Below are 17,565 nucleotides of genomic sequence, written 5' to 3'. Positions count from 1 at the left end.
TAGGGTATCATATTTCTGTTTGCATGTGCCCCTCTATATCATTATAGAGACATAGAAATCTATGGCGTGTGAATAATCTGGAACCAGACTGCAATCCTCTTCTCCTGATCTTCCCATTTCACAAGTGCTTCCCCTAATTACCACACACACACGCACCCAACAGACTTTACACTGGACAGCCTGAATAGGTCATACAGCATGCACACACACTCACATGCACACATACACACACTCACAAATGGCAACAGAACCTGCACAGTTAAGGTCCTGTCCTGTTAATCTTAGATGAATGCTTTGCACTCTGCTCCATGTTAAAACACATATGCATATCTTTAGCAGGGAAATGAATGGTTTGTTTTGAGAGAGGCAGCATAATTAATTAATCAAAGGTAGAGCAGTAAAACCATTAGCACTACCATTGTCAGACAAGAGGGCACATTTTTTCACAAATTCTCCTGTGGGACCACAATAAACTGTTATAAAACATAATTAATTAAATGAAACACTTAATTGAAGCCGAAGGCAATAGAGGAGGAAAAGGAGCTGTGTAACAAAATTTCACTTTGAACAAGAACCATGATGACAACATGTTTGATGGAGGATTTGAGGAGTCTGTTTAAAAATGTGTTGTGCTGTCCTGTGGCATGGATAACAAACATCTCTCCGTGTTCACATTGTTCTCTTTCACAGAGCACTTTGTCTCTCTGAGGAATGTTATGTAAGCCTCAAGTGCTCTTCAGTGAGGGCCAGGGGGGATTAGAGAGGGGCTGGTGAATGCTGCTGGCGAATGCTGCTGGCGAAGTGAAGATCAAATAAGTGCAAGTCCCCCTCTTTCTCTATTCTTTATCCTTTTATTCTGTGGGTCTCCTCCTCCCCTCTCTGTTTACCCCAATAAATCTCTCTCTCTCTTTCCTGTCCTGTCTCATACACAAGTGTCTGTCTGGGCCGTGGGCAGGTCTGGGACTATGGAGCATAATAAGTCATGATGGAAATAGAGGGAACTATACTCTCAAGCGTCCAGTTTCCCATGCCAGGGTCAGTGGATGGATGGATGGATGGATGGATGGATGCATGTTTTCCCAGGGACAATGATACTCTGTACAGTACTCTGTTCGGACTGAGTTACTTTTGGAGTTTTATACCATTTCACTCTGCTTTTTCCATGAAGGCTAAACCACAGAGAATTTAAAGACGTCCTCCAGTGAAAAAGTGATATCCCGATATCCCAAGTATAAAAGCGATATCCCAAGTATAAATACAGTAAACACACTAAAGGGTAAAATAATAGGTTTTGAGCAAAATAGTGTTTTTTAGACACAACTGCAAACTTCAAGGAGTAGGGCATTCAAGGAGTTGGTCTGATGTGATGTCATTGGCCTCCCCCCCTGCTACACCCCCCTTGCCCCCACGTGTGCCATGTCATGTCATACCTGGACCACCTATTGAGATGTGCCATTTGTTATGTAAATCAGGTGTTAAATTAGGACTTTAAATGTGGCTAAATCCTCACAGAATCACAGTCAGGGAAAATACCATGGATTTAGTTTACCCCAGATTCAAAGGGTCAGAGGTTTTCAAACCTCAACAGCACTCTAATATCAAGATGAGTTCACACCCCACCCAGACTATTTTATGCTTCAGACCCAGACTAAGTTGTATGCTTCAATGAATGGGAAAGATAGGCATAATTTGAAAGAGAGCTATTCTGACTGAGTGAGGGAGGGAGAGACCAATCTCTAACGTGAGTGCATGTTAATAAAACCACCATAAAGTTGTGCATTCATTCACTAGGGTCTAGTCTTCCACTGGATTTCTGATTTATTCCTCCCAAGATTACACCTCATCATGCATGAGCATTCATAGTCGAGAGCTGCACAGCGAGGATCCTGTTTGAACCTACATCGACATCTGTTGGCCATAATAGAGAATTCACATAGGCTGTGACACTGGTAACACATCTAGTATGCTGCTCTTCATTGGAGGCCTGATTCAGACTTGAGATAAGACTTAACATGGACTTAAGTCAACATTTATTGACTTAAAGGAAATATTCACCCATTTTATCTCAAGGCCCTGAGTGCATAAGAAATGTAAGTGTTTCACACCAGACCAAATCCTATGCTATTCTATTGGCATGTTACATACTAGTAACTAAATCATCAGAAATCATTCAATCAGAAATCCTTTTTTATTTACACTGAACAAAAATAGAAACGCAACATGTAAAGTGTTAGTCCCATGTTTCATGAGCTGAAATAAAAGATCCCAGAAATGTTCCATAAGCACAAAAAGCGTATTTCTCTCAAATGTTGTGCACAAATTTGTTTACAAAACTACCTTCATTCTTCCATTCATTTTTTAAAACCGGTACCGGTTACCTTCAGACAAGTCCCGTGACACTTTTGGGGGTCGTAGAGCAAAAAACGGAGAACACCATCGTGTTCGTGAGAGTTTGTAGATCAAACCGTATGTACTCTACAGACGTTTTCGTGAGAAGACCGATTTTCGGGATGTCTCATGGTCTGAAAAACACAGCTCTAGCTCTGCCACTTTTCACCACAGATGCGGAAGTGCGATATCGGCGGTTGTGGTGGATTGAGACGCATCCAATGCAAAAAAACAGATCTTTAGCTTAAACTGACTTTTTTTATTTATTATGTTACTTAGATTGACACACCATCAATCGACTCTAGGGGGTTAAACAGCATGATCATTGCACAGGTGCACCTTGTGCTGGAGACAATAAAAGGTCACTCTAAAATGTGCAGTTATGTCACACAACACAATGCCACAGATGTCTCAAGTTTTGACTGCAGTAATGTACACCAGAGCTGTTGCCAGACTTGAACTTCTCTGCTTAAATGCACACAAGTGCATGACAGCAATATTTATATTAGCAGTATATGTGCTACGATTTGGTTACAATGATTTTGAGTAGCAACTTTTTATATCAATAACTGATCATGGTCATACCAAGGAAATCCCTTCCGCTCTAAAACCAGATCCCCATTAGAGGTCTGTTTCACACTAGGCTTCCATACAGGCAGCATCAATCCATGTGGCCTAGTACAGTCACATTATGAACAGTATGACGTGGACAACAGTGTAAATGGTTCAAAGGTGTGAGAATAGATGTAAAGTTATTCCTCTCGCAGATATGCCTCTGGGATGTCTTCTTCCTCCTCCATGGCAGCAGGTTGCGTGATCCTTTGGCTGTTTTGTATTTTCTTCTCTGCCTCCAGAGAGAAATGTCTGATCTTCTCGACATGCGACTGCGCCACCTGGAGGATGCTCTGTGCTGTCACAGACGCCTGGTCTGCACCTGGTCTTTACCTAAAAACAAACACACAACCAAGGACTAAAACGGACACAGAAGCACTGGTAGGTAGCCTGGTTCAAGATTTGTTTGTGCCATCATGTCACTGGTACCCAGGCTAACTGGTAGGATTATAGGAGGGTCAGACAGTGACACGTGCAAGTACATACTGTGTGTGTACACGAGTATCAAATCAAATCAAATTTTATTTGTCACATACACGTGTTTAGCAGATGGTATAGCGGGTGTAGCGAAATGCTTGTGCTTCTAGCTCCGACAGTGCAGTAATATCTAACAAGTAATATCTAACAATTGCACAACATATACCTAATACACACAAAACTAGTAAGGAATGGAATTTAAGAAAATATACATATATGGACAAGCAATGACAGAGCGGCATGGACTAAGATACAGTAGAATATTATAGAATAGAATGCAGTATACATATGAGATGAGTAGTGCAAGATATGTAAACATTATTAAAGTGACTAGTGTTCCATTTCTTAAAGTGGCCAGTGATTTCATTAGGCAGCAGCAGCCTCTAACGTGCTAGTGATGGCTATTTAACAGTCTGGCCTTGAGATAGAAGCTGTTTTTCATTCTCTCGGTCCCAGCTTTGATGCACCTGTACTGACCTCGCCTTCTGGATGATAGCGGGGTGAACAGGCATTAGAAATCCAGGGCTTAAAAACAAAGGTGTCATTATACGCTGATGATTCATGTTTTCTTTTAAATCCACAACTAGAATCACTCCACAGCCTCATAGAGGATCTAGATACATGTTCTAACCTCTCTGGATTACAACCAAGTTATGACAAATGTACTATATTACGTATTGGATCAATAAAAAATACAATTTTTACATTGCCATGTAGTTTACCAATAAAATGGTCTGATGGTGATGTGGATATACTCGGAATACATATCCCAAAGGAAATAAATGATCTCACTTCAATAAATTATAATAGAAAGTTAGCAAAAATAGATAAGATCTTGCTACCATGGAAAGGTGGGTGCCTGTCAATTTGTGGAAAAATCACCCTGATTAACTCTTTAGTATTATCCCAGTTTACCTATTTGCTTATGGTCTTGCCTACGCCTAGCGAACAGTGTTTTAAATTACGGTATATGAGAAAAGAATATTCCATTTTATTTGGAACGGCAAGCCAGACAAAATTAAACGGGCCTATTTATATAATAAATATGAATTCGGAGGACAGAAATTATTAAATATTAAAGCATTAGACCTAATCACTAAAAGCTTCAGTCATACAAAAGTTATACATAAATCCGAACTGGTTCTCTAGCAAATTAGTAAGATTGTCTCACCCAATGTTCAAGAATGGCCTTTTTCCCTTTATTCAGATTACAACCTCTCACTTTCAGTTATTTGAAAAGGAAATAATCTCCCAGATATCACTATTTCTAAAACAAGCCATAGAAAGTTGGTTGCAATTTCAATTGAATCCTCCAGAAACGACAGAACAAATAATGCAACAAATATTGTGGTTAAACTCAAATATACTAATTGACAAAAAAACTTGTTTTTTTGACAAAATGTTTAAAAAAGGTATAATCTTTGTAAATGATATCATCGGTAGGACTGGTGGAGTTATGTCGCACACGCAGCTAACAAAAACATATGGAAATGTCTGCTCTACCCAAAATTACAACCAAATAATTGCAGCCTTACTGCAAAAATGGAAGAGGAAAGTGCTTGGAGGAGAAAGTAAGGAACTTGTCTGTCGGCCTTGCATTAAAGAACATAATTGGTTAAGGAAAACTGTGATAAATAAAAAGGTATATCAGTTTCATTTAAGGACCAAAGGATTGACAGCCGTCCCATATAGATTGCAAAATAGTTGGGAAGAGCTTTTTGACGTACCGATCCCATGGCATAGTGTTTATGAACTGATACGCAAAATGACACCGGATTCAAAACTTAGAATCTTTTAATTTAAATTATTATATAAAATTCTTGCTACCAATCGAATGTTATTTATATGGGGGATACAATCTTCCCAGCTCTGCAGATTTAGCTGCGAAGAGACAGAATCATTAGATCATTTGTTTTGGTACTGTCCATTTGTAGCTTGTTTTTGGACACAGGTCGAGGAATGGCTAAAGGATTGCAATATTTACCTGGAGCTAACCCTGCAGATAGCACTACTGGTTGATCTGAAAAGTCATAGTCAATCGATCAATAACATAATAATACTATTAGCAAAAATGTTTATTTTCAATTCACAATCTGTAGAAACAATGAGAATAGAAAGGTTCAGAACTTTTGTAAGACATCACAGTACAGTTGAAATATATATGGCAAATAGAAATCCTATATGGATGGTGTTAAAAGATAGATGGGAGGTGTTGAATGGAATTGAAGGATGGGACTAATAACAACTAACAACAAACAATAACAAGATAACTAATAACGTAGGCAAGCTGTGTCCATAATAAGTGTATGGGTTGTAGGTTGGGAGCTTTTGTGAAGGAGCACAGTTAGAAAGATATGGCATATAGAAGCAAAACGGATGGACATCATGAAAATGATCGGAGAGGTTGAGAGTAGAATAAGTTCAGGAGAAAGAACTAACAAAATGTAATTACTGTAAAATTGACTGTGTCCATAAAATGTAGATAGTGGGTATGGGCTGGAACTTAATATTTGGTACAGAAACCTTTGTTTGCAATTACAGAGATCATACGTTTCCTGTAGGTCTTGACCAGGTTTGCAGACACTGCAGCAGGGATTTTGGCCCACACCTCCATACAGACCTTCTCCAGATCCTGCAGGTTTAGGGGCTGTCGCTTGGCAATACAGACTTTCAGCTCCCTCCAAAGATGTTCTATTGGGTTCAGGTCTGGAGACTGGCTAGGCCACTCCAGGACCTTGAGATGCTTCTTACGGAGCCACTCCTTAGTTGCCCTGGCTGTGTGTTTCGGGTCATTGTCATGCTGGAAGACCCAGCCACGACCCATCTTCAATGCTCTTACTGAGGGAAGGAGGTTGTTGGCCAAGATCTCGCGATACATGGTCCCATCCATCCTCCCCTCAATACGGTGCAGTCGTCCTGTCCCCTTTGCAGAAAAGCATCCCCAAAGAATGATGTTTCCACCTCCATGCTTCACGGTTGGTATGGTGTTCTTGGGGTTGTACTCATCCTTCTTCTTCCTCCAAACACGGCGAGTGGAGTTTAGACCAAAAAGCTCTATTTTTGTCTCATCAGACCACATGACCTTCTCCCATTCCTCCTCTGGATCATCCAGATGGTCATTGGCAAACTTCAGACGGGCCTGGACATGCGCTGGCTTGAGCAGGGGGACCTTGCGTGCGCTGCAGGATTTTAATCCATGACAGCGTAGTGTGTTACTAATGGTTTTCTTTGAGACTGTGGTCCCAGCTCTCTTCAGGTCATTGACCAGGTCCTGCCGTGTAGTTCTGGGCTGATCCCTCACCTTCCTCATGATCATTGATGCCCCACGAGGTGAGATCTTGCATGGAGCCCCAGATCGAGGGTGATTGACCGTCATCTTGAACTTCTTCCATTTTCTAATAATTGCGCCAACAGTTGTTGCCTTCTCACCAAGCTGCTTGCCTATTGTCCTGTAGCCCATCCCAGCCTTGTGCAGGTCTACAATTTTATCCCTGATGTCCTTACACAGCTCTCTGGTCTTGGCCATTGTGGAGAGGTTGGAGTCTGTTTGATTGAGTGTGTTGATCGGTGTCTTTTATACAGGTAACGAGTTCAAACAGGTGCAGTTAATACAGGTAATGAGTGGAGAACAGGAGGGCTTCTTAAAGAAAAACGAACAGGTCTGTGAGAGCCGGAATTCTTACTGGTTGGTAGGTGATCAAATACTTATGTCATGCAATAAAATGCAAATTAATTACTTAAAAATCATACAATGTGATTTTCTGGATTTTTGATAAAAATTACAGACCTCTACATGCTTTGTAAGTAGGAAAACCTGCAAAATCGGCAGTGTATCAAATACTTGTTCTCCCCACTGTATGTATGTATATATATATATGTATATACCAATGCTCAAAAAAATGAAGGGAACACTTAAACAACACAATGTAACTCCAAGTCAATCACACTTCTGTGAAATCAAACTGTCCACTTAGGAAGCAACACTGATTGACAATACATTTCACATGCTGTTGTGCAAATGGAATAGACAACAGGTGGAAATTATAGGCAATTAGCAAGACACCCCCAATAAAGAAGTGGTTCTGCAGGTGGTGACCACAGACCACTTCTCAGTTTCTATGCTTCCTGGCTGATGTTTTGGTCACTTTTGAATGCTGGCGGTGCTTTCACTCTAGTGGTAGCATGAGACGGAGTCTACAACCCACACAAGTGGCTCAGGTAATGCAGCTCATCCAGGATGGCACATCAATGCGAGCTGTGGCAAGAAGGTTTGCTGTGTCTGTCAGCGTAGTGTCCAGAGTATGGAGGCGCTACCAGGAGACAGGCCAGTACATCAGGAGATGTGGAGGAGGCCGTAGGAGGGCAACAACCCAGCAGCAGGACCGCTATCTCCGCCTTTGTGCAAGGAGGAGCAGGAGGAGCACTGCCAGAGCCCTGCAAAATGACCTCCAGCAGGCCACAAATGTGCATGTGTCTGCTCAAACGGTCAGAAACAGACTCCATGAGAGTGGTATGAGGGCCCGACGTCCACAGGTGGGGGTTGTGCTTACAGCCCAACACCGTGCAGGACGTTTGGCATTTGCCAGAGAACACCAAGATTGGCAAATTCGCCACTGGCGCCCTGTGCTCTTCACAGATGAAAGCAGGTTCACACTGAGCACATGTGGCAGACGTGACAGAGTCTGGAGACGCCGTGGAGAACGTTCTGCTGCCTGCAACATCTTCCAGCATGACCGGTTTGGCGGTGGGTCAATCATGGTTTGGGGTGGCATTTCTTTGGGGGGCCGCACAGCCCTCCATGTGCTCGCCAGAGGTAGCCTGACTGCCATTAGGTACCGAGATGAGATCCTCAGACCCCTTGTGAGACCATATGCTGGTGCGGTTGGCCCTGGGTTCCTCCTAATGCAAGACAATGCTAGACCTCATGTGGCTGGAGTGTGTCAGCAGTTCCTGCAAGAGGAAGGCATTGATGCTATGGACTGGCCCGCCCGTTCCCCAGACCTGAATCCAATTGAGCACATCTGGGACATCATGTCTCGCTCCATCCACCAACGCCACGTTGCACCACAGACTGTGCAGGAGTTGGCGGATGCTTTAGTCCAGGTCTGGGAGGAGATCCCTCAGGAGACCATCCGCCACCTCATCAGGAGCATGCCCAGGCGTTGTAGGGAGGTCATACAGGCACGTGGAGGCCACACACACTACTGAGCCTCATTTTGACTTGTTTTAAGGACATTACATCAAAGTTGGATCAGCCTGTAGTATGGTTTTCCACTTTAATTTTGAGGGTGACTCCAAATCCAGACCTCCATGGGTTGATAAATTTGATTTCCATTGATACTTTTTTTGTGATTTTGTTGTCAGCACATTCAACTATGTAAAGAAAAAAGTATTTAATAAGATTATTTCATTCATTCAGATCTAGGATGTATTGTTTAAGTGTTCCCTTAATTTTTTTGAGCAGTGTATATATATGTGTGTGTGTATGTATGTATGTATGTATGTATATATGTATATTTATATATATATATGTGTGTGTGTATGTATGTATGTATATATATTTATATAAATATAAAACATGGGGGATTGGAAGTGATGCAGACAATTACATTGATGAAGTTACAATCTATCTGCAATATTAAGCTGAGGTCTCAAAAGGATTAACAAAAGTGAAAATATGTAATTTAATGAATAAAATAAAAATATATATATTGTTTGATGATATAACTACAGTTAAGAATCTTGAGGAAATAAAATGTGCACTACTGTAGTAGTGACACAGTAGTGAAACAAGAAGATGTCAATAGTGATTTTAATTAGGCAAACTGTAGTAAATGTGTCAGTTTTCAATAGTAATTCAAAAGGGTTTATGTATGAAATTAAGGATCAGGAGCAATTTAGTAGTGAACAGTAGTGACACAACACTACACAGACAAATGGCAGTAGTAATTCAATAGGTATAGAGTAGGCATACAGTAGTAATGTGTAGGCATTACATAGTAATTCACCAATAGTGAAACATCCCAATTGACCACTCATTACTACTTAAATTACTACATAAATCACTACTGGTTTACTACACATCTCTATAGCAATCAAGTAGTAAAACCAGTAGGTTTTGTGTAGATCTTGTGCAGTAGTGATGTTAGTAAGGGACAGATCGAAATTTACTGGGGGGCAGGGGTGGTCCAAAATAGGGGAGGGTTGTCAAACTTTGTTTTTTGCTTTGGGTGGGTTGTGTGGTTTTTTATTGGGCACAGGGGAGGGTAGTGCATTTTTTCCCTGGTTTACATTCACTCTTCTGCTCGTATTTTCCCTATAAACAATGGCTTGACTTACTGTTGATATTACCCTAATAAAGTTTAGAAACGTTTGTGAAGGTTTGGTATGGTGTGGATATTATTAAGCTTTAGGTACTGCAGGCCTATGGCAGGCCTATGATATGAAGGCAGCGCGCCCTGGTGCTCCAACTGACTCCGACAGTTGAACTTGAGGGAGGAAGTCTGTTTCAGGCCTACCAGAGTTACTCCTATAATCTAACAATATAATGCTTAGCTTTATACAAAATATTTGGATCGAAAATTAACAAATTAGCCTCCTTCTGTTCGTCTATATCTGTATAGCAGACACAGTAGCCACCTGACATAAAGATATGCATGTCGGTGTCGTAGATTGCCACTGGCTTATCTCTATCTCTCTCTATAGCTCTGGGGTTAGGCCCAAGCTTCTCTTCCTTTACATACAGTGGGGAGAACAAGTATTTGATACACTGCCGATTTTGCAGGTTTTCCTACTTACAAAGCATGTAGAGGTCTGTAATTTTTATCATAGGTACACTTCAACTGTGAGAGACGGAATCTAAAACAAAAATCCAGAAAATCACATTGTATGATTTTTAAGTAATTAATTTGCATTTTATTGCATGACATAAGTATTTGATACATTAGAAAAGCAGAACTTAATATTTGGTACAGAAACCTTTGTTTGCAATTACAGAGATCATACGTTTCCTGTAGGTCTTGACCAGGTTTGCAGACACTGCAGCAGGGATTTTGGCCCACACCTCCATACAGACCTTCTTCAGATCCTGCAGGTTTAGGGGCTGTCGCTTGGCAATACAGACTTTCAACTCCCTCCAAAGATGTTCTATTGGGTTCAGGTCTGGAGACTGGCTAGGCCACTCCAGGACCTTGAGATGCTTCTTACGGAGCCACTCCTTAGTTGCCCTGGCTGTGTGTTTCGGGTCATTGTCATGCTGGAAGACCCAGCCACGACCCATCTTCAATGCTCTTACTGAGGGAAGGAGGTTGTTGGCCAAGATCTCGCGATACATGGCCCATTCCATCCTCCCCTCAATACGGTGCAGTCGTCCTGTCCCCGCTGCAGAAAAGCATCCCCAAATAATGATGTTTCCACCTCCATGCTTCACGGTTGGGATGGTGTTCTTGGGTTTGTACTTATCCTTCTTCTTCCTCCAAACACGGCGAGTGGAGTTTAGACCAAAAAGCTCTATTTTTGTCTCATCAGACCACATGACCTTCTCCCATTCCTCCTCTGGATCATCCAGATGGTCATTGGCAAACTTCAGACGGGCCAGGACATGCGCTGGCTTGAGCAGGGGGACCTTGCGTGCGCTGCAGGATTTTAATCCATGACGGCGTAGTGTGTTACTAATGGTTTTCTTTGAGACTGTGGTCCCAGCTCTCTTCAGGTTATTGACCAGGTCCTGCCGTGTAGTTCTGGGCTGATCCCTCACCTTCCTCATGATCATTGATGCCCCACGAGGTGAGATCTTGCATGGAGCCCCAGACCAAGGGTGATTGACCGTCATCTTGAACTTCTTCCATTTTCTAATAATTGCATCAACAGTTGTTGCCTTCTCACCAAGCTGCTTGCCTATTGTCCTGTAGCCCATCCCAGCCTTGTGCAGGTCTACAATTTTATCCCTGATTTCCTTACACAGCTCTCTGGTCTTGGCCATTGTGGAGAGGTTGGAGTCTGTTTGATTGAGTGTGTGGACAGGTGTGTTTTATACAGGTATCAAGTTCAAACAGGTGCAGTTAATACAGGTAATGAGTGGAAAACAGGAGGGCTTCTTAAAGAAAAACTAACAGGTCGGTGAGAGCCGGAATTCTTACTGGTTGGTAGGTGATCAAATACTTATGTCATGCAATAAAATGTAAATTAATTACTTAAAAATCATACAATGTGATTTTCTGGATTTTTGAAGTGTACCTATGATAACATTTACAGACCTCTACATGCTTTGTAAGTAGGAAAACCTGCAAAATCGGCAGTGTATCAAATACTTGTTCTCCCCACTGTATATATGACTGGTACTGTATATATATACTTATTTTCCACCATAATTTGCAAATAAATTCATTAAAAATCCTACAATGTGATTTTCTGGATTTTATTTTCTCATTTTGTCTGTCATAGTTGACGTGTACCTATGATGAAAATTACAGGCCTCTCTCATCTTTTTAAGTGGGAGAACTTGCACAATTGGTGGCTGACTAAATACTTTTTTTCTGCACTGTACAACATGAAAAACTACAAGTAATCTAGTAAAAATCATAGAAATTACTGGAGTATAAAGAAATCATAAAACAGCAAATTAAAAACATTGACAGGTCAAGGAATCAGCCTCAAAATTCTTCATCAATGATTTAAAAACAATCGGGACAAGTTCTTCCAGTTTAAAACTATTTTGTAAGGCGTTCCAAGCCAATGGCGCAGAGTACATAAAAGCCCTTTTACCAAATTCAGTTCGGACATTTGGAACAGTTAGCAGGATAAAGTCCTGCGAACGAAGAGAGTACCCACCACATTTCTAAAGAATAAAAATGGCCAAATAAAATGGTAGTAAACCCAAAATGGCTTTATAAATCAAAGTATACCAGTCACTGAGCCTACGAGTGACTAGAGAAAGCCAGCCAACCCTGGTTTAGAAAGTGCAGTGGTGCGTAAGGGTTTTGCAGTTTAAAATAAATCTCAATGCTCCATGGTAACGGTGTCAATTGATCTCAAAAACTGAGCGGAAGCATTCATATTTAAAATATCACCATAGTCTAGTATAGGCATAAATGTAGCTGATACTAGCCTCCTTCTGGCTTCAAAAGAAAAACAGGCCTTATTACTAAAATAAAATCCCAACTTCAGCTTCAATTGTTTTGAATATGCAATTTAAAAGAGAGGCCGTTATCAATTAAAATTCTAAGATATTTATATGCGGTTACAGCCTCAATCTCATTGCCCTGACAGGTAGTAATAGGTGAAAGGTTCAGTGGTCTATTTCTTGCTTTAGAAAACACCATTAGTTTAGTTTTGTCAGCATTGAAGCTTCAATTGACACAAGGAATGTTGAACAGTATAAAAAGCAGTTTGCAAGTTCTGGAAAGCTTTTGTCAGAGACGAGGCACAACAATAAATAACAGTATCATCAGCATAAAAGTGAAGTTGCACATTTTGCATATTTTTGTCTAAATTATTTATATAAATAGTGAATAAGAGAGGATCAAGTACAGAGCCTTGGGGCACACCATTACAGACAGACAATTTAACAGACATGAGCCCATCAAATTGAGTGCACTGAGTTCTATCAGACAGATAGTTACCAAACCATGCAACTGCATGCTCCGAAAGACCTACGCTCGACAATCTCTGCCTCAGTATAGCATGATCAACTGTATCTAAAGCTAATAAAAAGTGAGACACAGTGCTGTTTTTTGTCAAGGGCTTCAGTGATATCATTTAAAACCTTCATGGCCGCTGTATTTGTGCTATGCTTCTTCCTGAAGCCCAATTGGTACATTGATAAAATAGAGTTAGTATATAAAAACTATTTTAGCTGTTCACTAACAAGGGTTTCAAGTTATGCCAGGGGTGACAGCTTTGAGATTGGCCTATAATTATTTAAAAGAGTTGGCTCTCCCCCTTTTAAAAGTGGTAAGGCAAATGCTGATTTCCAGATCCTTGGAATTTCATTACATTCCAAGGTTAGATTGAACAGATATGTAAGTGCTTCAGCTATGAAATCAGCTGCCAGTTTTAAAAAGCAGGGATCAAGAAGATCAGGACCTGCAGGCTTTCTCTGATCTAAGGATTTCAGGGCTTTATGTACCTCCTGCACTGAGAATGGCGTAAAAAGCAAAAAGTTTGACCAGCTCTCACCGGTTCATCCACACAGGGTTGTACAGAGACAGAGGACACTGAATCAAACAGCCTACCAGATGATACAAAGTGCTCATTGAAACAATTCAGCATTTCAGTTTTGTCATATACAGCAACAGAGTCCTTCAATACACATGACGGTAATTCATTAACATTACTGTTACCAGACATAGACTTAATAGCCTTCCAAAACTTTCTAGGGTCATTCAGGTTATCAGTGGTAACAGGCATAAAATATTCAGACTTGGCCTTCCTGAGAAGAGAAGAACACTTGTTTCACAGCTGCTTAAACAGAAGCCACTCAGCATCAGAACATGATTTCCTTGCCTTAGCCCAGGGTTGATTACGTTTGTGAATAATACAAGACAGCTCAGAAGAAAACCATGGATTATCAAGCCCTTTAACTCTGAACCTGCGGAATGGGGCATGTTTGTTTACTATTTGGAAAAAAACATAATGAAAGAATTTCCAGGCAGTTTCCACATCAGGAATAAGCTCAATCTTGCTCCAGTCAAAATAAAACAAATCATGAAAGAAAGCCTGCTCATTAAAACTCTTAAAATGTATCTTACGAATAAAGCGTGGGTTTGTCTTAGGAACCTTAGTATTTCTAACAGCAACAACAGCACAATGGTCACTTAAACATTACAGAAAACACCAACCGCAGAATATGTATGTGGAACATTTGTCAATATCAAATCAATCAGGGTAGTTTCTCTGGACATTTGAGATTTGGGCGGGTGGGTGAGTTAATCAACTGGGCAAAATTCATAGAATTACAATACATTTTAAAATCATCAGACATCGGCTTTAACCCACACCAGTTGAGATCACCAATCAAGATAATTTCACTGTAAAGAAGTTTAGACATAAGGTGCATCAGAGAAGAACATGCATCACCGAGAGCAGAGGGGGGTCTATAACAGCCAATCACAGTTATAGAGAGACCCTTTGAAACCTCAAGAATCAAAGCAAGAAATTCCAACTGTTTACAAATAGTTTCAGACTTTGCCACACTTACAAGGAATTCAGTCATTACATATATAGCCACACCCCCACCTTTCTTAACTCGATCAGTGCGATACACATTGTAAACATTTATACAAATATCCTTATCAAGAACAGACTTGCTGAGCCAGGTTTCAGAAAACACAATTACATCAGCATCAGTTGATTTAGCCCAAATCCTAACTCCATCAATTTCAGACAACAGGCTTCATACATTTAAATGAAAAATACCAAAACCAGATCTTGATTTAAAATCAGAGGGGGTTTGGAGACATTGCATATCAGGGCCAGGGTTAGGTTGCACGCTACCTGATATCAACAAAAGAAGAATAACTAGGCACCTCTGTTTAATAACCTTGCACGGCTTCTCTTTTTTAAGAGACCTACTCCAAGCAAATTCTACAAGCGAGTTTCCAGACAATACAAAACAGTCATTTAAAACCATTAGACTTTGGTAGTGACATATGTTCATACTGCTCACATCATGACACAAATGCATTGGCACTTGGACGAGTGGACCGGGGGAAAAAGAGCGAGTTCCCGCAGACACAATGTCTAATGGAGGGGAGTGCACATTGTCAGATGTACTCACCCAGCGACAATGTTCATTTTCTCCAGAGTTCAGTAAAGTCAGTGTGAAAAGCAATCCAACGAAAATTGACATTTTCTCTGAGAGATGTAAGAAATAGAGGCCAAGGAAAGGTAAGGGGAGAGAGGGACTGTGTGTATGTATGAGTCTGTATGTGAGTGTGAGTAGATTGGGGGTGGGGGTCGATTGAGAGAACGGGTTGGGGATTGTTGAGATGCTTCCTGACAGCCAGGTGTAGAGCGAAGAGGAGCAGCTTGGACGAGACACTCCGCGGAGGGAAGCAGAGGATAGAACCCAGGCCAGCCAGAGAGAGGGTTTCTTTGGTAAACTTTGAGTAGGGAAGTGCAAATAGCGATAAAAAAATTATAAATAATAATAATAATAATATGCCATTTAGCAGACTCTGTTGTTGAGGGAGACCTGCGATCTTTACACCAGCAAAACTAAATAATTTGCACTACACAACAAGGAAAGTGTAAATTTGCTCTACCATAAATGAATAGGTTATTAGTAGGATAAAAACTACTAGTCACAGACAAACGACTTGACATGCTGCCATCTTGTATCTGTTGCCAAGCTTGTGTTGTGACAAGGTCAGGTTGGTATACAGAAGATAGCCATATTTGGTAAAAGACAATGTCCATATTATGGCAAAAACAGCTCAAATAAGCAAAGAGAAACGACAGTCCATCTTTACTTTAAGACATGAAGGTCAGTCAATTCGGAAAATTTCAAGAACTTTGAAAGTTTCTTCAAATGCAGTCGCAAAAACCATCAAGCGCTATGATGAAACTGGCTCTCATGAGGACCGCCACAGGAAAGGGAGACCCAGAGTTACCTCTGCTGCAGAGGATAAGTTCATTAGAGTTACCAGCCTCAGAAATCGGCAATTAACTGCACCTCAGATTGCAGCCCAAATAAATGCTTCACAGAGTTCAAGTAACAGACACATCTCAACATCAACTGTTCAGAGGAGACTGTGTGAATCAGGCCTTCATGGTCGAATTGCTGCAAAGAAACCACCACTAAAGGACACCAATAATAAGAAGAGACTTGCTTGGGCCAAGAAACACGAGCAATGGACATTAGACCAGTGGAAATCTGTTCTTTGGTCTGGAGTCCAAAATCTGAGATATTTGGTTCCAACTGCCGTGTCGTTGTGAGTCGCAGAGTAAGTGAACGGATGATCTCTGCATGTGTGGTTCCCACCGTGAAGCATGGAGGAGGAGGTGTGATGGTGTAGGGGTGCTTTGCTGGTGACACTGTCAGGGATTTATTTATAATTCAAGGCACACTTAACCAGCATGGCTACCACAGCATTCTGCAGCGATACGCCATCCCATCTGGTTTGCGCTCAGTGGGACTATCATTTGTTTTTCAACAGGACAATGACCCAACACACCTCCAGGCTGTGTAAGGGCTATTTGACCAAGAATGAGAGTGATGGAGTGCTGCATCAGGTGACCTGACCTCCACAATCACCCGATCTTAACCCAATTGAGATGGTTTGGGATGAGTTGGACCGCAGAGTGAAGGAAAAGCAGCCAACAAGTGCTCAGCAGATGTGGGAACTCCTTCAAGAATGTTGGAAAAGCATTCCAGGTGACTACCTCATGAAAGAGGAGTGGGAGGCCCCGGTGCACAACTGAGCAAGAGGACAAATACATTAGAGTGTCTAGTTTGAGAAAGAGACGCCTCACAGGTCCTCAACTGGCAGCTTCATTAAATAGTACCCGCAAAACACCAGTCTCAACGTAAACAGTGAAGAGGCGACAGTCCAGTGTCTGTGTTCTTTTGCCCATCTTAATCTTTTCTTTTTATTGGCCAGTCTGAGATATGGCTTTTTCTTTGTACCTCTGCCTAGAAGGTCAGCATACCGGAGTCGCCTCTTCACTGTTGACGTTGAGACGGGTGTTTTGCGGGTACTATATAATGAAGCTGCCAGTTGAGGACCTGTGAGGCGTCTGTTTCTCAAACTAGACACTCTAATGTATTTGTCCTCTTGCTCAGTTGTGCACCGGGGCCTCCCACTCCTCTTTCTATTCTGGTTAGAGCCAGTTTGCGCTGTTCTGTGAAAGGAGTAGTACACAGCGTTGTACGAGTTCTTCAGGTTCTTGGCAATTTCTCGCATGGAATGGCCTTCATTTCTCAGAACAAGAATAGACTGACAGGTTTCAGAAGAAAGTTATTTGTTTCTGGCCATTTTGAGCCTGTAATCGAACCCACAATTGCTGATGCTCCAGATACTCAACTAGTCTCAAGAAGGCCAGTTTTATTGCTTCTTTAATCAGCACAACAGTTTTCAGCTGTGCTAA

The sequence above is a fragment of the Coregonus lavaretus genome (assembly GCF_964263955.1).
Source record: "Coregonus lavaretus genome assembly, chromosome: 10".
Lineage (NCBI taxonomy): Eukaryota > Metazoa > Chordata > Actinopteri > Salmoniformes > Salmonidae > Coregonus > Coregonus lavaretus.
This window is presented reverse-complemented; position numbering follows the sequence as displayed.